The sequence below is a fragment of the Heptranchias perlo genome, chromosome 8, assembly GCF_035084215.1.
Source record: "Heptranchias perlo isolate sHepPer1 chromosome 8, sHepPer1.hap1, whole genome shotgun sequence".
Classification (NCBI taxonomy): Eukaryota; Metazoa; Chordata; class Chondrichthyes; order Hexanchiformes; family Hexanchidae; genus Heptranchias; species Heptranchias perlo.
The window spans coordinates 70,130,385-70,156,335 of NC_090332.1; the positions used below are offsets into that span (position 1 = coordinate 70,130,385).

General features: G+C 41.3%; 1 protein-coding gene across 6 annotated transcripts in view; it reads left to right on the forward strand.

Annotated features, from left to right (window-relative positions):
- The window catches only part of LOC137324669 (KH domain-containing RNA-binding protein QKI), a 528,184-nt gene that overhangs the window by 473,016 nt on the left and 29,217 nt on the right, over positions 1 to 25,951 (forward strand). The window lies entirely within an intron of this gene.

The window sequence follows — 25,951 nt, forward strand, 5'->3', positions numbered from 1 at the left end:
GTATGCTGACGCAAATTCATGCCACCATTGAAGAGCAAACTCGAAGTTGGTGTACTGACTGGTGTGACGCCAGCTTCACTATTTGCACTGCAAGAAATCAGTATGAAGACCTGATACCATTTGGTACCATACGAGTGTCAGGATTTGCAGTAACAACTTTGTACCAAATGGCCTCAATTCTGTCTTGATAACAGCATGATGCTGACAAAGAAAATATGGACTAACACCAGTCACCAAGGCCAACTAATTTAAATCATATTAAGATTTCCTTAGCTGGTGCTCGAAGTCTTTTGTAGTTTTCTTTAACCATGCGCCCTCCCCATATTACTCTCGTGTCTTGACAGTACATAGTATGCTATTCCAATTCAACCATGGAAACTCTTCCTGACCATACTTGAAAGGGGTTTTCCCAACTCTGCTATAACCATGTTCCCCTTTGCAAAGACAGTTGCACTATGTCCTACCAAACCTGTAATGTTCCTGTTATTAACTAATATATGTTACTGAGGCAAAGACGTTTCATATAATCCCTGTGATTTATACTGATGGAGCAATACAATAAAACTTGCTTTTAAAACTTAAATGAGGAAGTAACTCTAAAGAAATTCTTGATTTGAAGTATTAAAAATGGTTTAATGCTGAACTGTTGCAGGTAATTTTTTTAATGAGCATTGACTATATAAAAAATTTCTAACAAAGTTAGATAATTATAAATCCATTTATAATATGTCCTGATTGATGTGTTCTAATGCAATTCACTCCTTTATCAGAAATCTTTTTTGAACATTTGTGGAAAAGCCTTTAGTACTCATTTCTTTCTAATAAGGTCAGTCTTCTGTGATGTACCTTGGGAAGTTTTCTGTGGTAAAGCACAGTATAAAAGAAGTTTTTTTTTGTCTCCTACTTTGGTGTTCATTTGCCAAATTTTCTTTGAATCTTTTTACGATATGGGAATTACATTTATTATGCCAACTGTTTGGAGTTTTGGTTTATTCAGCAGGGTATGGATTTTAAAGTTTTTTGGATTACAAATGGTAACAAAAGCAGTTTAAAATACTGTGATATGACATTCACTAACCAGACTGAAATGTTAATATGTTCCTATATATATATATATAGGAACATATTAACATTTATATTAACTTTTTATATATATATATGTGTATATATATATATATATAAACTAACCAGACTGAAATGTTAATATGTTCCTATATATATATATATATAGGAACATATTAACATTTCAGTCTGGTTAGTTTATATATATATATATATATATATATATACACATATATATATATATATAAAAAGTACTTTATGATTGGCAATTATGATCTTTTTGGGCTTTGAGCATAGTTAAATTAACTTGACTTAATGGCAAATCCTGTGGCAACAGCTGGAGGACTTTATTATTACTTTACGCTTTTCTCCTTGTTGCAATATGAAATGAATATCTTTACAAAGTTTCAATAAAGCATTGAACTTTGCAAATTTATAGTAGTCAGAGGGTCAGATTTAAGAATTCAAGCTGCTAGGCATTCAGCAGTTGTATTGTGACCTTGAATTAATTATTCTGAATTGGATAGCAGAGGTTTTCTTTAATGTAAAAAGGAGCATAGACTACCATCTATGCAGGACGCTTATTTGTTGATAACTGTGCAGCAGCCCAAAGCTGTGTTTCGCAATAACAGAATGCGGTTAGGCTGGTCACATGAGAGGAGCGTGTAGTCATCCGACTGTTTCTAGCTGAGCTCTCATCAAAGAGCCTTTGTTTGCAGTCTCTCTCTGGCAATTCTAAGCGTGCATTTATCCCAGACTCTGAAAAATAATAGGTCAGTGGTGGCACTGAAAAGTAAAGGGAAAAAGCCTTGCTTCCTAGCACTTGTTGCCTTCAGCTACTACAGCACTTCAAAGCAAGTGTCACCTAAAGAACATACTTGTCCCAGGATAAAACTGGTTATACTTCTTGCTCTTGTTCTGTGCCACATGATTGGCATTTATTCTTAAATTGAGTTTTCGTAACTATCTGCCAAATGAGGAACAAACTTGGACACACCACAGCCAAGATCCGAACACATGCTAGTCATCTTTAATTGTGAATTGGTCAAGCCTTTTAAAACTGGCTCTCTAAATCTTGTAGACATTGCAGTATGCTTAAAAGTAAATTCAGCACTCTCTTTTTCCCATTGCACTGGCTACAAAGCTCAAAATACTTTCAAAAGAAGATCACAGCTCTGTAATACTGTAGCATAACCTTAATTAAAATGTTAAGTTTTGATAATTTTGCACTATCCAAGTTGAGGATGTCGGTGCTTGGGAATGGAACATTTCTCCCAGGATTAGCTTCAAGCACAGCATAGTCAGATACACAGTAAAACTCCTTCTACTGTACTCCAGCAAACTGTTTGACCCTTAACCTCATACAAATAACCCCTAGTGTGTACCAGTTTGACATTTTTGTTTACTGCATCTGCTGTTGCCAACCTTCTTTGAATGAGATTGGAAAGTTAGCACTGAATTAACTGTTGAAATTTCAGAGGATGTATTAAATTGACATGTTCAGTGCATTTTGCAGTCGTAATTTTCCAGATTATTACAGAGCTACAGTGCCAAAAATGAAATGGACCCAAATTGTTCTATGCACATCAGTTTCCTCATAAATGTATGTGATTGTGTTGTATAGTATTACAGATCAAGGCAATTTCTCAATCTTCTGTTTATGTGTAGGTCTCTTTCATTTGCTGTAATGTAAAGTAGCTATGATAGATTGGAGATCTATCTTACTTCCAATCACAAAAGATCCAATTTGTTATATTTATTTATAGGAATTTATAGCTGGACAATACTGTGACAAGTTTAAAATGGCTTCTTTTTCTCCTGAAAGGACTGTCGGTTTCTCTGTATTGAGGGAGTACACATCCTGACTAATGTGTTAATGTCCCTTCAAAGAGAGTTGTCTGATACTTGCTAAGCAATCCACCTCACCATGATCGCTGAATGACCGCCATTATTGATGTTGGCCAGCCCAACCAGGAGGAAGGCTATTGCTCTCCATCAGAGCTGCTTTGTTTCGTAGGTGTAAACATTAGATCAGTAAATCTGACAGGCAATTTCTGTTCTTTTGAACACCACTTTGGTTGGCAGTGTTTGGGACAAAAGTGAAGTATTTTTGCATAGTTTTACCTGGACATTAGCTCCCTTAATCCAATAGTGACACATAATGAGCACAATTTTAACTTCAAAGTAAGGATGCATTGGGGGCAGGGGGGTCAAACAAAATTGGGCATTTTTGGAGCGGGAAGGAATCCCAGCTCCAACCTGCTGAAAAACGCATACGAACCAGAGCCATCTGGGTGTGCGCGCTGTTCCTGAACCCATAAATCCCACCAGCATTTAAAGCCGGCAGGATGCTATTTAAACTAACAATTGAAGTACTGAAAGTACTTGAAATCTGCCTTAATGTAATTAATCATGCTGGCAGGCAATTTTAACGCTGCCTCAACGTATTTCCCGTGCTGTGTGAAGCACGCCATGGGAAACTAGGCGGGTTGCAGCCGGCAGCCTTTTGGACATTTAAATTCCTGTTTGACAGATGGGATAAAAGGTGAATTATTGCAGCACGGCACTCAGTTCTCTCAGACAAACTTTTGGATGGGAGATCTTTGTGTTTAGACTGAAAATTCTTGGTTCACACTCAGAATTGTTCTGTTTACACACACTTTTACCTACTTTTTGCACCCCCTCAAACTGACATCATCAGGATGGGAGGCGCAATGGCTGCATTCACTAGTACATCCGAGGAGGAGGAACATCACCATCCTCGCCAGGCACTGCGTGCACCCGCCACTTGCAGCTGCAGAATACAGAGGTGCACCACAGGCACCTGCTCAAGATTAGAGAGGGGAACAACAGAGGGACCGACATCGCAGGAGGCACTACCCACGTGAGAGGATCATTCCAGGGCACCACCGGTGACATCGCCGTGGTCCCTCAGTCGTCTGCCCACAAGTGCATAAGACAGGTCACCAATGGTTTGTTTCGCAGGACGTGCCACCATGTCAACTTCCCCATGGACAACCTCAGCCAGATGGAGAGGGTAGTGGGATTCCACCCCGTGGCTGGCTTCCCATGGGTACAGGGTGCAATTGTTTGCATATAGCAATCCAAGCACCTCCACATAAGTCAGACTATTCATCAATAGAAAGGGATATCACTCCAAAGCGCAGCTCGTTTGCGACCACTGGAAAAGATTTCTTCATGTGTGTACCAGATTCCCTGGCAGGTGCCATGATTCATTCATTCTGAGGGAATCCAACATCCCGGCCCACTTCCACGCACCAAACAGCCTTAAGGGCTGGCTCCTCAGAGACAATGGAAAACCCCCTGTACACGTGGCTCATGACACCTCCTAGGAACCCCAACAGTGAGGAACAGTGTTGATACGACAACAGTCACATCGCCACCAGGTCTGTCATTTAACATGCAATAGGACTGCTGAAGATGCAATTTCCGTGCCTGGATCGGTCTGGGGGAGCACTTCGATATGCACCATCGAGAGTGGGTCGAATTATAGTCATCTATTGTGTCCTGCTAAACATGGTGCAACAGAGAGGGTTACTGGTTGATGAGGTCCCATGCCCTCATCCAGCATCCACATCTGCCATCAACATTGAGGAGGAGGAGGAACCCATCGGCAGAGCAGCAGCTCACCTAGCTGCTCGTGAGGCCAGGGAGTCACTAATATTTGAACGATTCTCATAAGGAGATCACAAAGTGAGAATAGTCTAGTCCTCAGATCACCTGGAAAGAGCAGCACCAACACCAGCCCCCTGCCCCCCGCACACAAAACAGACCTACAGCTACACATACACCCACTGTGAATTCACCCACTGGGTGGCATCAAGTCTCACCATTCATGATGAAGCACATGAAAGGGGGCTACCACTAAAGGCTGTAAAGAATGGGCAAGACATGGCAGTAGTGGTGAGAAGTAGAACATTTAATGTGAATTTAACAAAAAACAAATGTAAATGAAAAACATGACATTCTGTCAAACATCCTTGTGCATACCTGTCGTGATCACAAAACCTTTCTCTTCCTACTACTTCTACGAGGTGCATCCACAATGGCTGCAGCAGAGGTAGTGGCAGGTTGCTCATGTTCATGCCCTGACTGCTTAGATGCTTTCGGCCTATGCCCTCTGGGTTTTGGAGCCTGTGAGGGCCCCTCCAAAGACTGCTCCACCTGCACCTGTGCAGGGTCTGACTCGGCCACCTGGAGAGGAGGCAGCATTGTAGGTATTGGTTGAGAGGGGGGCAATGGGTGAGATGTGGGAGCGCTTTGAGTGGCGCCCCCATTTCCATGTCCCCTTTCGCCATCATCCCTCTCCATGGCCAGGCCCGCATCACTCCTACCACCCTGCTGGACAACAGTTTGGAGGACATGTATGATGCCTTGGAAGCCCAGTTGTAAAGTTTCTGTCTGACTGTTTAAGGGGGCAGAATGTTGTTCACCCTGAGGCTGAACGGCCATTGTCGGGGCTTGAATGGACTCATTTGTGAGCTGTGCTTGAGGCTCGATGAAGAATGGCCTTCCCACACTTATCTGCGACAATATCTCGGACATTCCCGCACGTACCTGTGCCACCATTCCACTAATGCAGGAGATGGACTCCTCCATCCTCTGCTATTGTGGAGAGTGTGCATGGCACCTGTTCCAGTACCTCGCAAATGTGCTGCTGCCTCTCAATCATTCTCCTTTTAAAGGATGGCCCCCATGGTTCAGCATCTGTGTCCAGCTGAGCAGAGCCTGGAGAGGCGTGCTCCCACCGACGCGGATTCTCCACAGCTGCCTCTGCCATCAGTATCTGCTCGTGCTCACTTATGTGTGGTGACTCACCAGGTGCCAACCCAACTAACTGAGTACTAGGAGCCACCGAGATGTGAGTATCTGCACTGATGGGTGGCTCACTAAGATGTGACAGTGCACCCTCAGAAGTTGGGAGCTCCTCTGAGGAATTGCCCTCTCCCGTCACTTCGGTCATTGAAGGGAAGAGAACAGAAGGCAATATTAAGTATCATCACAGATGTGTATCATTGCCTTGAGCATACTGAGGTGTTTAACATGCCAATCACTCTTAACATTAATTGATGTTGTATGTGATGAATGTTGAAGTTCAGACGTTTGTGGGGTGCCAGTCTCTGTGTCCCCGACAGACAGGCACTCGAGGGTGCGGCTGATTTCTATGGCCGGCTCCTCCACCTCTGTGAGGACAACTATTTGTTGTGGCCCCCCTCCAGTTCTCGCCCTCTCGCATGCATTTTGCGCTCTCTCCTACAAGGGGAGAAGGTACAGATGTGAAGGTGAAGTGGTCAGCCAATGAATGCATTGCTTTTGGTGAGGCTGACCGTGAAAGAGATGCATCAGGGGGTGACTATCAGACAGAGACATCGCATTGGATCAGGATTGGGGTGAGTGGTAGTGGTGGGTTCACAAATGGGGAGGTGAGGAAGTGCAAGTAAGTTGAGGATGAGCCTTAAGTGGGTGTGAGGAGTGATGTGATGTAGTAGTCTTGGCAGTGCAGAATGATATGGGGGGAGGAGGAGGTGATGTGCATCACGGAATGCAGGAGAATCAGTAAGTGTACTCACTTTTGCTGACCTACTTAGGTCATTGAAACGCTTCCTGCGCTGGACCCAAGTGCGGAAGATGTTGCTCCTGCTGGTGATCTCCTCTGCCACCTCGAGCCATGCCTTCTTGGTGGCAGAGGAATGGTGCTTCCTCCTATTAGCCGGGTAAAATAGGTCCCTCCTCACCCTAGCCAGCAGCACCTTAAGTGAGGCGTCACTGAATCTTGGAGCTGGCTTGCCCTTCTGCTACTCCGTTCTGCGTGCCTGCTCCTTGCTGCAGCAAAAGCCATTGATGCAATGGCCCTTTAAATCCAGACACTCCAGCTGAGAGCAGGTCATACAAGTACGCAATCTGCCCACTGTGCAGCTTTCGGATGGCAAACCCGGAAACAACGTTAAAGAGCATCAATTAAGTTGCGATCACGTGGGGAATGATTTTGGATTTTATTATTCGGGTTACCCGCACTCCCAATGACACCCCCCCCCCCCCCCCCCCGCTGCCATCCCGCCAGCATTTTAAAATCGTGCCCAATGAGTTTACAACCAGCTATGCTTGGAAATCATTTCCCTGCTTAGCTCGGTGCATATGTTGCGAGGACTACTGCTCGGTTATTTCTGGGCAGTTGGCTAGAGGGAGGAGCCAAGCCAAGCAATTCAAATGCAAACAAACATGTTCAGTGTCTGATGGGCAACTCTTTCTGAATTTGATTGACAGTTATTCAGATCCACTGTCTGTTTTCAGGAGTATTTATTAGTCTGGATTGTTCAAATTGGTGACACGAGTTGATCTGGAACTTCTGGAGAGGCTGTCAGGTTAGGCAGACCCTGTTGTTAGTAAGAATATAGGAAGAAAAGCACAACTTTATGTATAGAAAAGGTAATATGGATTGGTATGGAGATTGTGAACCATTTATTATTTTCCTTATTTGAGCGGTTAGCTTAGTCTATTATCTACTGTATACACATATCACTGTCACTTGTTCATCTATTGTTCAATAAATTTATTTGGCAAACAAGGTCTTGTGACATTGCCACTTCTCAAAAATGTGAGGCATATCGAAAGATTATATGTAGAGTAAAAAAAGGTAAAAAGGTGCAAAAATGTAAGTGTTGTTTAATTGGGAAGGATTTTTTAAATCTTTTTATCCCAGTTCAGGCTTCAAATCTGAATGGTATAATTCGAGCCTCATATTGAATCCACCTGGCAGCTAATGAGCAACCTGTGAAGATCAAATCTCTCATAAACTTTGCATGACTCACATTGCTGCAGTGGTGTACGTGGTTGAACTGTTGTTTGGATAGGATGAACATGATGGGCCTGATGGTCTTTCCTTCACCTTTTTCATATGCTCATATTATGATTTATCGATCAACTGTTCTCATTTTAGCTTCTAGTAATGTTATTAATAAACGTGATTTATGGCTTGCAGCCTGAGATATATGGTCTAGCAATTTTATTTGTCCATCTGGCCTAGTGATTAGAAGCATATGGTTGGTGGTAACCCATTTTATTTCCTGTTTGAATCTCATAGGTAAAAGGGTTCAAAGTTTACTGTCCCAGAATACTTTGTGCATAAGGAGTTTGAGAGAACGTGAGCTGGCAGGTAGTGTGGTGGGGTATGTTCATGTGCAAGGTGCACTACGGATTAGTATTGTTCTTCGTAAACAAAGTAAAGATGAGGGTTATTTACAAGAGATTATAAATTATTTCTTCCCATTGCACTGCCCCCTCCCAAGAATGTGAATGTTGGACTAGTGAGGAGAGTATGCTATAGAATTTAAATAATTGAAAAGACTGAGCACATGAGTAGTTTTGTCCAAATTTATCAATAATAATGGACTGTATAACTGTGATGATTAAAAATGTGAATTCGTTCTGACGCTACAGCAGTTTAGATCTATTTACAATAGTGCATTACAGTCTTGACATGTGAGACAGTTCACTGGACTTACTGCCTCAGATGTGTATGTGAACTTGACCACATGTTGAATGATGTGGAGATGCCGGTGATGGACTGGGGTTGACAATTGTAAACAATTTTACAACACCAAGTTATAGTCCAGCAATTTTATTTTAAATTCACAAGCTTTCGGAGACTTCCTCCTTACCTGAGGAAGGAGGAAGTCTCCGAAAGCTTGTGAATTTAAAATAAAATTGCTGGACTATAACTTGGTGTTGTAAAATTGTTTACATGTTGAATGGGTGACTTCAATTTAGCTGAAACATAGTTAATATTAAACAACTACTTGCCATTTATATAGCGCCTTTATCCGAGTAAAATGTCCCAAGGTGCATCACAGGAGTGTAATCAGACAAATGAAATGCCACATTTGGTATTAAACCATTTCTTACACCAGCAGTGCAAGATGGTGATGAATACAGGTGTAGTCTGGGAGCAAATATTGCCGTGGAAGGTTGAAAAAGATTTTCAGTGTTTTCAAGGACGTGTTTCTGCATTGGTCTCGTGTATTTTCCACACCCTTGACCATTTTCCTCCACTATCTACATCTCCTAGCGTTTCCCTTTTTGTTTCTTTTTCTCCATATTTACTATTGTCTTTCCTAGTCCCCGCCCAGATTTTACATTGCAGAAGCAGATCCTCCTAATCTAACTTGAGCCCTGTTCTATGAGTAGATTTGATCTGCACTGTTCTGTCCTCTTGGACTCAGCTTGTTGCACTCGGGCAATAATATCTGGATTCTGGTTGAGTTTCCCATACTGATTAGCCGCTGAGCCAAATGATGAATATGCACAAACCCCACAGTCTCCTGGGTAAACACGAAGCATCGACAGCTATGTGCAATGCATTCATTCCAATAAAATCTTTATATTCTGCTAGCAAAGTATATAGTCTTTTTATGTATTGAGATGAAATCAAAGCAGATAATTTTGTCTGGATCATCTGGGTTTTAAAAATAACTTTTTCGGAAATGAGTTAAAAGGAGCAATTGAAGAAAAGCCATGTGGAGTACTTCGAGCCACAGTAAGTCAAGGAGTCAATGCCAACTAGATCAGCATATTTGCAAACCAGCTGGATGTTTTTAGGCACCTGGGCAGTGAGAGCTGTCAATGAAAATGCAGTGCTGATTAGCTGTATTTCAAATACTGACCTTGTAGAATATTAATAGCATCAGGAAAAAAAAAGCTCGGCAATGTATGTCAATGGTAGATGCATTACTTCAACATTCTTCAGTCTTTAATATGTGCAGTTGCGTCAATAGTTGAATGAGTGTATTTTTTTTCTTGGCAAGTGGATGCAATTCATTGACTTGTTAGAGGATTGTGTTGTTTTTTTTTAAACTGCATGTCAACAATTTGGCACGGCAAAAAAACATTGGGAACAATCAGTGATTCCTCAGCTAATGGCTCTTGAGATATCATAGAGATCAACAACTAATTGTTGATACTAGTTACTGGGCAATTGGACTTTTTTTCCCTTTCGAAAATAAATTTCAAAGTAACCTAATTGACATTTTCGACATTAAGGGATTGACTAAGTGGATCCAAGCAAATTGTTCAATGTGGCGATGGAGTCAAACACCAGGGAGCACAAGTTGAAAAGTTAAGATTAACCGGTGAAGTCAGGTGGAGGAATAAGTTACTAGGGAAGAACACTGATGTGGACAGTATAAATCTATTCAAGGAGGAATAAGTCTATTATTATATTACCACTTGCACATCTACGTGAAACAGTTTCCCCATGCAAAATTGCCAGTGTAACACTGATGTCAGATCCGTAGCATATTTTGGCCCAAGAAGTGAAACAACCTCCAGTAGGTCCACTGGACAGACTAAACACTTCATAAACCTAATCAGAATTGTTTTAATACATGAGAGCATGGACTCCCCTGGCCACACTTTCAAAATATAAAAAAGTTAGTGGCATGCCCAGAGCTCTCTTCTTGGCCGAGCTCATTCGGACACCTGACCACGCTTAGCAAACACCGTAACTCTGGTCTGTGAGTGCGCATTGGAATCTTCAGCTACTGGTTTTAGATGGTTAGTATAATGGCAATCTTGGATGCATTTCTGGGGAGAGGAGAGTTTGAAAGATCTGAAAAGTCACCTTGGTGAGGTTGGTATATGATAAAGGGATGGGCATATTGGTCCTAGTAACCCTTCTCCTGAAGAGTCTTGTTTTTTTTGCAACATTTGGAACAAGACAATTATAAATTATAACTAAACTGTTTGACAAAGTGGTGGACTTTGTTGTGAAATCAGTGATAAAGTATAGAAAATAAAGACTGTCTGATGTTGCATCATTTGGTAGCGGCTATTAATGAAGGTTGAATGTACCTAAATTTTATTCAATTTGGATGAAGTTTTGGGCCTTTTGGCACAGATGTATAATTGCAAGGAAGATGCTTTGTTAGGAACCCCAAGAATTTTTCAAGAAGGTTACAACATTTTCACCATGAGTTTATTAAAAAAAATAAAAGACTTGAAATTCAAAAGAAACTATGGTTCAATTTTATAGTACTACAGAACATGTTGTTAGCACATTAGAATCTTTTTCAGTCCAGGATTTTCCAGAATAAAGCTGTAGTCAGGCAAAAGATTCCTTCCACTCTGCCCTTCCCAATCCCCAAAGTATAGATGAAATGCGGACTTTGTTTTGTTTCACATTACATTTTCTTTCTTTGGCCAAAATCAGCATTAAATGCCCTGTGTGATTTTGTGTCTCCATTGCCAATGAAACAGCACAGGCTCTTATTCCAATTTTGTTTTAATTAAGTTTAGAATTTTTGTGTTCATTAAGAGGGAGGGATGTCAGTGCTGGGAATGGAACACTTTGACCTTTGGCACCCAATGTAGGCACTGAGCATATCCAGGTCGGTTACAGGCCATATCTAGACGAGAGAGACTTTTATTCTGTCTCAATGATATGCCTTCACCCAGCCTCCAAAGAGCACTCCCTCCAAAATATAAAAGGCCCTAATGGCTTTGAGTTGGAATTTACACACAGTACTTCTCCTGTGACTGTATTAAAATGCTTTTAACTGTTGGAGATATTTGCATGAGTGATCTGTAGTGTGAACAGCATGACAACATGCACACCTTTTATAGCACTTGAAATGAAGTTCTCTCCTGTAGACTAGCAGACATAGAGAAATAGCCCAAGCCCCCAGAGTATGCCAACGAATACATAATACAATGGCTCACCCTGTGAAATGACAAATGAAATACATTTTCTAAATCTTTTAAAGCAGAATTACAACCAAGACGAAATTAAAAGTGCAAGCATGTTCTCAGCAACGCCCTCCTTCAATATGAGTCACATGTTGCAAGATTGGGTTGGGGGAGCAATTTAAAAGCAGATTTATTTGGGGAGAAGTTATAATTGGTGTCCAATGGCCAACTGAGACTCCAGCAGGCAAGCTGGGAGCAAACCACTCCAGCTATAACTTCAGATTTGGAGATCTGATTTATACTGGCTCTAAAATCTGATCTCACTTCCTGCATTTAAATAACATTAATACATCATGGTATGTATGCAATGACACCACGTTGTGCGCAGGACAGGTAGTGAAACTTATGAGCAGTTAAGAATTTTTGTGGTATTCTCAGGTGCGATAACTAATTCTACAAAACTTTTTCCTTCATAGAATCATAGAAAGGTTACAGCACGGAAAGAGACCATTTGACCCATCGCGTCCGTGCCGGCTCTATGCAAGAGCAATCCAGCTAGTCCCTCTCCCCTGCCCTAAACCCGTAGCCCATCAAATTTTTTACTTTCAAGTACTTATCCAGTTCCTTTTTGAAGGCCATGATTGAATCTGCCTCCACCACCCCCTTGGGCAGTGCATTCCAGATCCTAACCATTCGCTGTGTAAAAATGTTTTTCCTCATGTCACCTTTGGTTCTTTTGCCAATCACCTTAAATCGATGTCCTCTGGTCCTTGACCCTGCCACCAATGGGAAGAGTTTCTCTCTATCTACTCTGTCCAGACCCTTCATGATTTTGAATACCTCTATCAAATCTCCAAGCAACCATCTCTGTTTCAAGGAGAACAACCCCAGCTTCTCCAGTCTATCCATGTAACTAAAGTCCTTCATCCCTGGAATCATTCTAGTAAATCTCTTCTGCACCCTCTCTAAGGCCTTCACATCTTTCCTAAAGTACAGTGCCCACAACTGGACACAATACTCCAGTTGTGGCCGAACCAGAGTTTTATAAAGGTTCATCATGACTTCCTTGCTTTTGTACTCTATGCCTCTATTTATAAAGCCCAGGATCCCGTATGCTTTTTTAACTGCTTTCTCAACCTGCCTTACCACCTTCAACGATTTGTGCACATGTACCACCAGATCTCTCTGTTCCTGTACCCCTTTTAGAATTGTGCCCTCTAGTTTATATTGCCTCTCCTCGTTCTTTCTACCGAAATGTATCACTTTGCATTTTTCTGCTTTAAATTTCACCTGCCACCTATCCGTCCAGGCCACCAGCCTCTCTATATCCTCTTGAACTCTATCACTATCCTCCTCACTGTTTACCACCCTTCCAAGTTTTGTGTCACTTGCAAATTTAGAAATTGTGGCCCGTACACCCAAGTCCAAGTCATCAATTTATATCAGGAAAAGCAGTGGTCCCAGCACCAACCCCTGGGGAACACCACTGTACATGTCCCTCCAGTCCGAAAAACAACCATTCACCACGACTCTCTGTTTCCTGTCCCTTAGCCAATTCTGTATCCATGTTGCTCCTGGCCTCTTTATTCCATGGGCCGCACTCTTGATGATAAGCCCACCATGCGGCATTTTATCAAACGCCTTTTGTAAGTCCATATACACCACATCAACTGCATTGCCCTCATCTCCCCTCTCTGTTGTCTCATCAAAAAACTCTATTAGGTTAGTTAAAAACGATTTGCCTTTAACAAATCTATGCTGGCTTTCCCTAATCAATCCACACTCATTCAAGTGACTGTTAATTCTGTCCCGGATTATCGTTTCTAAAAATTTCCCCACCACCGAGGTTAAATTGACTGGCCTATAGCTGCTGGGTTTATCCTTTAAACCCGTATTTGAACAAGGGTGTAACATTTGCAAGTCTACAGTCCTCTGGCACCATCCCCATTTCTACGGATGTTTGGAAGATTATGACCAGTACCTCCGCAATTTCCACCCTTACTTCCCTCAGCAACCTAGATGCATCCCATCCGGACTGGGTGACTTATCTACTTTAAGTACAGCTAGCTTTTCTAGTACCTCTTTATAAATTTTTAGCCCATCCAGTATCTCAACTGTATCTTCCTTTGCTGAGACTCTGGCAGCATCTTCTTTGTTGGTAAAGATAGATGCAAAGTTCTCATTTAGTACCTCGGCCGTCCCCTCTGCCTCCATGAGTAGATCTCCTTTATGGTCCCTAATCGGCCCCACCCCTCTTACTATCCGTTTACTGTTATGTAGAAGACTTTTGGACTTCCTTTTATGTTGGCCGCCAGTCTATTCTCATACTCTCTCTTTGCCCCTCTTATTTCCTTTTTCACTTCCCCTCTGAACTTTCTATATTCTGCCTGATTCTCACTTGTGCTATCAACCTGACATCTGTCAATTTCTATTCTTTTTCCTGCCTTGCTGGAAATTTCCATCTGTGTCCTCCCTCTACTCTGCACTTCTGAGTCTACACTGTGATCTGCAGGTCAGTTCTCAAGTTATCATAGTCTGGGGTTCACCTCTGGGTCTGGGGTTCAGTGTGATCTGAAATCACCACTCTTTATGTAGGATCTTTAGTGAAACAACAAAGTGGAATCTGCTTTGCTGCAATGCCACAAAGGGTATGTGAATGCACCTTAACTTTCCCTCTTTCAGGTACTCCAGTGCAGTACTGACAAAGTATTTCAGATGATACGTTAAACCCAGGCCATGTCTGCCCCCTCAGGTAGGTGTAAAAGATCCCCCGGCACTAGTTCAAAGAAGAGCAGGGAAGTTCTGCGTGGTGTGCTGGCCAATATTTATCCCTCAACCAGCATAACTAAAACAGATTATATGGTTTTTATCATATTGCTGTTCATGGGACCTGACTGTAAACAGATTGGCTGCCGCATTTCCTACATTACAACAGTGACCACTTCAGAAGTGCTTCATTGGCTGTAAAGCGTTTTGGGACGACCTGAGATTGTGAAAGACACCATTTAAATGCAAGTTCTTTTTTTTTTAAATACTGGCTTTAAATAGACTATTAGTCCAGAGCAACCTGTTTGTTTCTGCAGCAAAAGAAGAAAAAACAATTCAGTAAAGGTTTCATGTTGTACTATTCAGGAATGTATTGTATTGGGGGAAAAACTGCTCAAGAGGTCAAAGCTGTGCTTAAATATAATGTATCCTTAAACTGACAGCCAGTGAGAATTATTGGCGAAGCTTTTGTTAGTGTAAGTCTTTATGTCTGTAGTAGAGTAGATGCTGAATTATTCTACCGAACGTTGTTAAAAGCAGAAAGTGTATTGGCTGTTGAATTGTAGTCAAATTTAAAGTCTCGCTTTATACATTGAGAGATTATCTGCAGGCAGTACAGAAAGGCTTGGAATATTGATTGATTAAGAGAGGGAACGTCAGATAGGGAAATCAGGAATGTAAAGCGCTCTGTTGAAGATCCCTTTCCCCTAGTGCCTGTTTAACATTGTGACCCATGAATTTGTCAAGTGAAGCAGCAGAGTCGTCTTTGCATATCGTTTGAACTGAGGGCTTGCTTTGAAGAAGATAAGCAAGCCTTGTTGCCCAGAAGAAATAATGATGCTAATTTATCTCTGTCTGCCAAGTGATGTAGACACTGAGTGTGTGTGTTGGATTGTCTTGAAGGAACAGGAAGATGACTGGCTAAACCCAGCTCACAGAAGCAAGTGCAATACATTGAAAGCTGTGCAGTGCTTCTAGGAGATCTGATGTGGAGATGCCGGTGATGGACTGGGGTTGACAATTGTAAACAATTTTACAACACCAAGTTATAGTCCAGCAATTTTATTTTAAATTCACAAGCTTCCGGAGATTTTCTCCTTCCTCAGGCAAATGTTTCAAGAGCTCTAGGAGATCTGTGTGCAATGTTTCATATCTGCTGTCAAATTGGCATTTTTGCTGCTTTGTCTTTCCTCCTTGACGCATTTGAGTTTTCATTTTCTTCATCAGCAGCACTTTACTCTCTTTCAGATAAATCTATCAAACATCTTTTTTTAGAATTGGATTGAATAGCTTAACTTTTTGATAATAGAAAATTTCCTGATTAGAAGCCTACAAGTATATCATTTGTCATTTTGAAAATATTTATTACATTCCTTTTGGAATCTTAGAATCATACAAAGGTTACGGCACGGAAGGAAGCCATTTGGTCCATCGAGTTTGCGCCAGCTCTATGCTAGTCCCACTCCCCCACCCTATCCCCGCAGCCCTGCACATTTTTTACTTTCAACTACTTATCCCGTTCCCTTTTGAAGGCCATAATTCAGTCTGCCTCCACCATCCCCTCAGGCATACTCTCTTTGCCCCTCTTATTTCCTTTTTCACTTCCACTCTGAACTTTCGATATTCTGCCTAGTTCTCACTTGTGTTATCAACCTGACATCTGTCATACGCCCCTTTTTTCCGCTTCATCTTACTCTCTATCTCTTTTTTGTCATCCAAGGAGCTCTGGCTTTAGTTGCCCTACCTTTCTCCCTCGTGGGAATGTACCTAGACTGTACCCAAACCACCTCCTCTTTATAGGCCGCCCACTGTTCAATTACAGTTTTGCCTGCCAATCTTCGATTCCAATTTACCCGGGCCAGATCTGTTCTCATCCCACTGAAATTGGCCCTCCTCCAATTGAGTATATTTACTTTAGACTGGTCCGTGTCCTTTTCCATAGCTATTCTAAACCGTATGATGCTATAATCGCTGCTCCCTAAATGCTCCCCCACTGACATTTGCTCCACTTGGCCCGCCTCATTCCCTAGAACCAAGTCCAGCAATCATTGGGCTGGAAACGTACTGGTCAAGAAAGTTATCCTGAACACATTTCAAAAATTCCTCCCCCTATTTGTCCCTTATTATTATCCCAGTCTATATTAGGACAGTTGAAGTCCCCTATTATCACTATTCTATAGCTTTTGCAGCTCTCTGTTACTTCCCTGCAAATTTGTTCCTCCATATCCTTCTCACTAGTTGGAGGCCTATAGAATACATCCAGTAGTGTAATATTTGTTTCTTAACTCTAACCAAATAGATTCTGTCCTTGACCCCTCTAGGACATCCTCTCTCTGCAGCACTGCAATATTCTCCTTGATCAGTACTGCCACCCCACCCCACTCCCCGCTCCTTTCTTTCCTTCCTTCCCTATCTTTCCTGAACACCTTGTATCCAGGAATATTTAGTACCCAATCCTGCCCTTTTTATCGCCATGACATCGTATTCCCATGTGGCTATTTGCGCCTGCAGCTCACCAACCTTGTTTACCACACTTCGTGCGTTTACACACATGCACTGCAAACCAGTCTTAGACTTTCTTGTACTCTCTCTTAGTCTGATTCCACCTAATACCATACTATTTCTTGCTCTAGTGCTATCTTTGATCCTTTGTGCCCCTTGTTTCTCCTTTCCAATGATACATCCTGGTGCCCATCCCCCTGCCAAATTAGTTTACCCCCCCCCAGCACTAGTGAACCTCCCCACGAGGACATTGGCCCCAGCTCCTTTTATAGATTCACACTTAAATTGTACTTAAAATTGATGCTGGGGGTGGGGGGAAGTGTAGAACTCTAGAAGCAGCTGCAAACTTGTACAGACTTTTTCCCCCCTACTTTGTTTAAAGAGGTTGAAGAGTAGAATTATTTACCACTTCCAAAATAATTTCCCACAATGACTCAAGTGACCCTCATTTCTCGGACTCCAGATGCAGCAAGTTTGGATGCTTTATATTCAGCAGGAAGCAACGTTTTCACGAGGGACAGCATTTTTAACCCGTAGCTCTGTGAATTGCAGAGATGACAACAAATGGATAATCAGTATTCCTTTTTGGCTGCTTACACAAACTTTATTTCGAAATATATCAAATCAAAGGTCTCGAACAAAGTAAGTCTGTATAGGAATGCGGGCCGGCTTAAGTGGCTTGGCTAATTCGGTTTTACTTCATTGCACTGCTTCAATGCTTATGAGCTGCGACAGCAGCCTGATACAGCAGTTAAATTACACGTGAGCCGGTTACAATTTGAATAGAAATGAACACCTCCTGAATATACCTGTTTTTGCCAGATATGGAATAATTGTACTGATCAGCAGCATTTATGGTCAGAGTGTGAGAGCTGGCAGGTTTGTACGGTTTCTCAGTAAACTGAGTGCACGTGGTAAATCTGATGAAGGGAGGCTGTTTGCTTAAAATGTTAATATTGCAATTTAAAACGATTCTGTATATTTGCCTGACACTCACCACAACACACACTTTTTAAAATCACCTTCCCATTCTGGAAAGGATTGAGAATAAATACAACACATTAAAGTTTTTCAGGAATAGTATGCTGTAGTTGGAATCAATTTTTGTTAAAAGGAGTCTACCTTCTTTGTATTTCGAATAGCGCAAATATTAGCCCAGTTTAAAAAAAATGTTGCAATGATGCGGCCATATTCCTGCATGTGCTGCATCAATTTCAATTTGCATCTTTCAGCATCGGATGCCGTATGGACTTTTCAAAAACATACATGTTTTCTATTGCAAATTCAGCTTGAAGAAGCATTTTTTGTCAGTATGGGTGTAATAGTAAAACAACTAGAGAAATGTACAGAAGGAAGGAAGATGTTATCATGCAGAGATTGTTATCCTCAAAAGAAGTGGAAATGTGTGTTTCTATTTGTGATGTGTCAATGGAGAATTGTTGTCCCACAAGGAACCTGAACTCTTGATGTCATCTTTGAAAATGAATAGTCACTTGTGGGGGAGATCAGAACTAGGGGCCATAAATATGAGATTGTCACTAAGAAATCCAATAAGGAATTCAGGAGAAACTTCTTTACTCAGAGAGTGATGAGAATGTGGAACTTGCTATCACATGGAATGGTTGAGGCGATTAGCATAGATGCATTTAAGGGGATGCTGGATAAGTATATGAGGGAGAAGGGAATAGAAGGATATGTTGATGGGGTGAGATGAAGTAGGATGGAAGGAGGCTCGTGTGGAGCATAAACACTGGCATAGACCTGTTGGGCCGAATGGCCTGTTTCTGTGCTGTAAAATTCTATGTAATTCTGGTTTTGATGAAATAAAATACAGGGCAATGTTTCATACTTTAAAAGATAGTGGCAACAAACTATACCATTCCTTCTGTAAAGTCTATTTCTCTTGGCCCTTAAAAGGTAGCCTTTCCTTCAATTTGCTTTAAATGTCAAGTGTTTTTGTTTGAGACAGTTTAAACAACAATTATGGGTGCAAATATTTTTGAACTAGATTTTGGAACATAGTGATGCACAGGACTGAAAAACTGTTGTAGTCGATTTGGCCAGTCTCAAATTTCAAAAACATCATAATCTTGTTCATTCAGTGTCACTTAATTCGAATTGTCGGATAATTCCCTGTATCTGTATAGTTGTCCTCCTCCTCTATCCTTTCCAAAGCCCGACTGTCATATAATGACCCCAGTGGTACATAATCCAGGTCGGGCTGACCTAGTGCCCAGAAGATACCCCCAGGACTTGTGTGTTCCCTCTTGCACACCCCAAGATTTGTTTGCTTTCTTTACTGCTGTTGCACGATGTGCTGATGATTTCAACAATCTATCCCTGGATCTCTCTCCATCATGTGTCTTTTATGTTAAAATCGGATAGCCATGTGGTGAAGGATAGGATACAAATGCCTGGTCTTTCCAAGCCTAGATATAAAAAGGATACAAGAGAGTCCACAATTGATACCCACCATCTGAATACAATTAATACTCATTGATATAAATCATACAATAATACTTTAGCCTATTACCATTCATCTTACATTCCCACTGTTTGTTCCCCTTTTCCAGTCTCATCATTCTGCTATTTGTCAGTCTGATTCTCCAGCCTATACAGATCCCTCTGTATTTAGTCCACTTATTGCGTTACTTTTACACTCTTTCTCCCCCCTCCCCCCCCCCTTACCCAGTTTTGTATGGCCAGCAAAACTAGGTAGCTTTATTTCTGCCTTACTTCCAAATCATTTATTTACCATATAAAATAATACTGGCTCTGGTACTGATTTCTGCATCCACCTAATCACCTTCCTCTATTCTGGTAGAACTCCCATGTACAACTACTCTTTGCTTCTTCTGTTTGACCCAATTTCTGATGTACTCAGAGTTTCCCTCCTCCTCATTTTATGCCTTCACATTGTATGTACCAATCACCTTTGCATCTCTTTCAAAAGCTCTACTAAAATGTAAATCCATAACCTCTGAGTTCCCATTACCCACTTATCCATTATCTCTTCAAATAGGTCCTATACCTACGGGATGCCCTCTTATTAATTCCTATTTCTCCAAATGTTTCATTATTCCCGCTAATGTTTTACCCACCATAGGTATTGGATACATCTGCCTGTACTTCCCAATATTATTTTTATGCTTCTTTCTATAAATTGACCGAATGTTTGCCCTCCTCCAACCCTTGGCCATAATTACTGTTTCCAAACCCTAAAAATGCCTGCTAGGATGTGACCAATTTCATTATCCACTTCCTTATGTATCCCAGAGTACAGTCCATCAGGGATGAGTGTTTTGTACTGTTTTAGCCCCGTCGGCCTGTCCATTACCTCCTTATTTGTAATTAATATTACTAATATTGCATTTCTGTCCGCTTGGCTCAGTGGTAGCTTTTTGTGCCCCTGAGTTTTGAGATTGTGTGTTTCAGCCCCACTTCATGACATGAGCACTAGTCCAGACTGATGCTTCAGTGCAGTATCCAGTGCTGTGTTGGAGGTACTGACCTTCAAGTGAGACATCAAGCACCTCTCTGTTTTGGTGGACATTAAACATCCCATGGCACAATTTGAAGAAGAGCAGGGAATTTAGCTGGTCTCCTGGCCACCATTCCTCCCTCAACCAACACCATTGTTTTTAAAAAAAAACAGATTAATTGGTCACAGATCTCATTGCTGTTTGTGAGTTCTTGCTGTGCTCGCAGTCACTAACCAAATAACTACAATAACCGTAATGAAATATCAAAATGTAAATTTTTCCTCCCTGAAGGACTCGGAGATTTCTGAAAGAAGTGATGTGGTGCAATATAACTGCAAGCCCTTTCCTGCTTGCCTCTAATCCTCCCTCCCTCCCCCCATGAAATTCCACCTTTGTTTCGGGAAGGGAGCCCGTAGTTTCCTCCACGAACATTGTTGCAAAGCACTGAGCCGGTTTTCCTGAATGTGTCTGAATTCTCTGTTGGTTGGCAACACTGATTTAGGTGCCAAAAAACCACTGTATACCATCTACAAAAAGTGGTTTGGAAATAACAGCTATTAATCAGACGTTCCAGCATAGCAACAAATGTGCACTTGCAAGAGCTGATCCCAGTGGAAACCTCAACTGGGGATAAGGATGAGAGAGCCCCAGAAGAAAGTTGTGCATGTCACAAGTGAGGGTTGGAGGGTCTAATAAACTTCTACAATTTCCACAAGCATCACTGGCTTTCATACACTCGTGCTCCTGCTGTAATACGCCTCACTCTCACAGGGCTATTCTCCTAGCGTTGTGCATCTTCTCATCTATTTTGGCATTAACAAACCCTGCGGATTCTGCTGAAATGTGGTTATAGGTATCGGGAAGTTGAAGTAGCCAAATTGTGCGTAGCCATTTTTTTCAGAGCATGTGGGTGATGAGAAAAATGTAGTGATGTTTAATTCTGGTGCGCAGTATGTTATTTTGACTGTATGTTGACTTAAAGGAGCTAGTGTTGGTAGCCATATAGTGGTATATTCTAGACATGTCATCTATGGCACATGGACCATTGTCCTGTTGGCATCTATAAATATAAAGCTGACAAGCTCTGATGATTCAATGACGTCAGGGATCCAAATATTTTTGTGGTACCTGAGAGCTGGTGCCATTCTTCACTTTTTAACGGTCAACTTTTTTAGGAGTAGTGACAGCCCCAAATATATTGGGGAAAGGAGTACACAGGGGTTGAGGTCTTGGTCTGAGTGTCGATCTCCTGGGACTGCATATATGATGACAAAATGCACAGCTTTTACTTGATTCAGATCGTTTCACCCACAGCACGATAAAGAAAAATCACACTGCACTCAAAAAGGGGGTGGATGGTGAGACAGAAGACATCCCACAGGAATCGTAAGACATACTGTGTGTATATATAGGATAAATGAGCCTAGCGTCTGCGGTATCTTGAGAATCTGCTAAAATTAAAAAGAACATGGGGAATATAATGCCTCCTTCATGGTTAACTTACGAATTGCAGATTCTTCTTTATTCTTTCAGCTTGCACGCGTAAATAAATAGGCTGCTGTCCAAGTGGGAGAAAGCCCACTGGGACATTGTCCCTTTAACAGTTGTACGCCACATAGTAGCTTTATGGGCTCAAAGTCTCCTTTCTCCCTCATGCTTGTGCATCTCAGCTCCCTGTTTCATATCGGACTTCATTTTTATCTCATCAGCAAGAATATATGAGACAGTCCGAGCCTCAAATGCCAAGAAAATGTTCAACTCCACCTAACTACGGCTCTACTACATTTAATTTGTGTTTCAGTAGCTTATGATCCTTTTGCAAACTCCTTTAAAGTTTTAGGTTTTTCTGAAGGTTTTAATGTTTCGTAGTGTTACCACTGTTAAGTTCTGATTTCAAAATGTATTTTATTATTGATTGTAAAATACATAGGTATAGAATTTTTTAAAAAATAGTCAGGATTTTGTTTTTAATGTTGAAATAAGTGAGGGTTGTACAGGAAATTGTTTTGCCATTTTAAATGTTGAGATTTTTTTTAATCTAAAGATACTTTAGTAAGCCAGTGACACATGTCTCATTTTTACCAGGCTCAAACAGTATTTCTAAAGAAACTGTGCAAATTATTTTAATGCTGTAACTTAGTTATTTAGTAAGATTTTTGAAGTTACATTTCAGTTTACTTTCCCTTCCTTGTTACTTTTAAATACAAAGTATAAGTTGTTTGGAAGATGCAGAAATCACCACCAACACTCCCTCTGCTACAGTACTTAAAGGTACAAACTTTCTGAAATTAACAGTTTAGTGATACACTACTGATCATAAACCTATTTAACAAGTACAGAAATAATTCTATGCGCAGTGAGTTCTCAATGTCTGGATTTCATGGTGGGCAGGGGTAGGGTGTGGTACTGGGTGAAGTCCACACATGAGGAAACAGGAAAGTCTAAGTTGGTTGCCCCTCCCCAATGTTGTGTATCTCCACGGTGGCTAGTTTAGACAGCATTGGCAGAGCCTATGGTTTGGGGAATAGAGTTTCACAAGTGGAGAACCTAAAGAGCACAGAAAAAAATGAAAGATTTGACTAAAACAAAATGCACACGTTTTTTGGATTTATGCAGCTGTTACATCAGCTTTTACTAGCCAAAAGTTCCATAAGCAGGAGCTTGAGCACGCTGGAAACACTGAAGAGAACGGAGATTAATTTTAATGTTGCATAATGATCAGTGGACTGGACACAGTCGGGAAGGGACCGAGTGACAGATGTAAATTTAAGTTCAAGTGACCTTATTGATGTTGACTTAAACAGATTCCTAAACTACAAATAGCTGAGCTTTGTTTCACATGGTGTGCAGGTGATGCACCCTCTCTAAGGGCCGGGCCTTGTGTAACACCTCGCACAACCTTTCTCTGTTGTAACAGGGCGCCTGCAGGATTGCCTGGAGGGAAGATGGATTGCATCAGCTTGCTTGGTTTGATCAGCTGTCAGCTGCGGTGGAGGAGAGAAGAACTCATAAAAATGAAAATACGTTGGCTTCCTTAATGGCTTCGGTTTCTCTTGCTGCAAGCTGATAGAGGATGAGAAATTGGGGCCTGTGACATCAGTGAATGTACGAGTCGATAGAACAGCCTGTGTGGGTATGCAGAGAGTCCTCGATATACCTTTGGAGCTGACAGATGAAAGAAAGAGGCAGGCACTTTTGACAAGATATTCAATATACCATCAGATTTAAGCCGGCGAGTGATACAGCATAGTGATGCTAGTGGAGATGAGATAACCACCTGTCATCGGGATGGATTGTGCTTTGTACAATAAACAGTGCCATCTCCTGGGCCAGGTGGTGAATTTCCATCCTTTTGTTGAGTAGCCACGAATACTCAGTAAAGCTACTCAGCTAATTGAGGTTGAAAAGCTTAATGACTGGGACTTCATCCCACACAGCTTAAGTTGTAGCATGTTGTGGAAATGGTAACTGATCCATTGACACCTGACTTATTGTTAATGTCTGAGTTGTAGCAGTAGTTAGCCCTGAACTATCAATGAATACAGTTCGTGGACCAATTCAGCTCCTGAAGTTAGATTTCACTTTTTAAGTGAGGCCTGAAATGGAGTAGAAAGTTTGTTACCTTTAGGGCTGATTCAGTGGATGGTGTACTGTTTCAGGATCTTTTGACCATTTTTCCACAAAGTTTTTTGGGGGAGAAAAAAGTTACCTTTAAAATATTGTGTTCTGAAACATAGTGTATTTATGCAGGTTTTTTAAAAACGCACTGAGACATTAGGTAGTTAAGATGCCAATGAGCTAGAGTCACAGTGGTTTCCCCATAGACTGTAAATAAGAAGCAGTTCAATATTATACCTATTGTGTTGAACAGTCTCTGATTCCTTTCTGGCTTTGAACAGAAAATAAAACCCAGAGTCGAAAACAGACAGTTAGTCAAGCTTTTGAAACAGAAAGATGCATGGTGGTCATGTCCAGAAAAGACTACAAGAAGGTCAGAATACGGGAGAGAGTAGTTAGGAGTTATTATCATGAAGATAAGGAAGGTGACACACTGATATGGGGAAGCGTGACATGTTCATTATTTTGTATTATTATGCGAAGACAAGTTGTACTGATTGAAATAAATGAATCTTATCACAACTGGTGCTCTGTATGTTCACTAGGCTGCTTTATTTCACAGCAAAAAATTTGACCAAGTCTCACTCAGTGTTTGTTTAGTCTGCCTTCAATGAAGCACACATGCTAAAGACATGAATTTCCAGTTCAGATCACAAGGGGGTCCAATTGCTACACCTCTCAGTTACACAATCTTAGACGTTGAACAGTGTAGGCATACCCCAAAACATAAGACACTTGTACAGCTTGCTGGAGTGATTAACACTGCTATACCCAAGAGAATATCTTAAAAGCAAGACCCTAAAGTTGTAACAGGTGGAAATGGTGTTTTCTGTTTTTTTTACAGCTCTATATTCCTACGGACGTATCGGATTGGGTTAAGTGTGTCTAGTGATACGTAATGGGTAACCACTGGCTCTGGAAGCTTGCTTCATTGTCTTAGAGAGTTGGGGAGAAATTTCTCCAGAGTTTTTCCTGAAATTGTGAAAGGTTTTCTTTCTCTGTGTTCTTGAGTTCCCCAAGTGTTTGTATTACTAGCAATTGGAGAGGAAAGTGCATGTGATTGCATTGTCTAATAAGGTGAGCATTGAAGGGCCTGGTAGTCTTTTCTCAACCTTTTGATATTTTTGTGCATATAATACTAGCGTAATACGATATTTGTTTCCAACTTGTTGCTAACTCGTAAGAAAAATTTAAATTGTAGTACCCCTGAAAATGTATATTGCCATATGGATACAGTAGTAGTGGTTATGTTACTGGACTAGTAATCCAGAGAACTGGACTAATGACCCAGAAGACGTGAGTTCAAATCCCACCATGGCAATTTGAGAGTTTGATTTCAGTTTTTGAATTCATTTCTTTAAAAAAAAATCTGCTATCAGTAAAATGCGACCATGAAGCTGTTGAATTGCCGTAAAAACCCAACTGGTTCACTAATGTCCTTTAGGGGAGGACAACTGGTTTCCTTCCCTAAAGTCTGGCCTATATGTGACTCCAGTCCTACACTAATGTGGTTGACTCTCAACTGCCCTCTGAAGTGCCATATGGATACAGTAGTAGTGGTTATGTTACTGGACCAGTAATCCAGACAACTGGACTAATAACCTAGGCAAGCCACTCAGTTGAATCACCACCTTCTCATGACAACTAGGGATGGGCAATAAATGCCAGTCTTGCCAGTGCTGCCCGCATCCCAAGAATGATTTTTTAAAAATATTCACAGACTTGTACACCTGAAACAAGCTACATACAGCTCGCATGTAAAAATATTTAATGATTCATGAAATATTTTCTGTTCCAGGATGAAAAACAAATGTGTCATT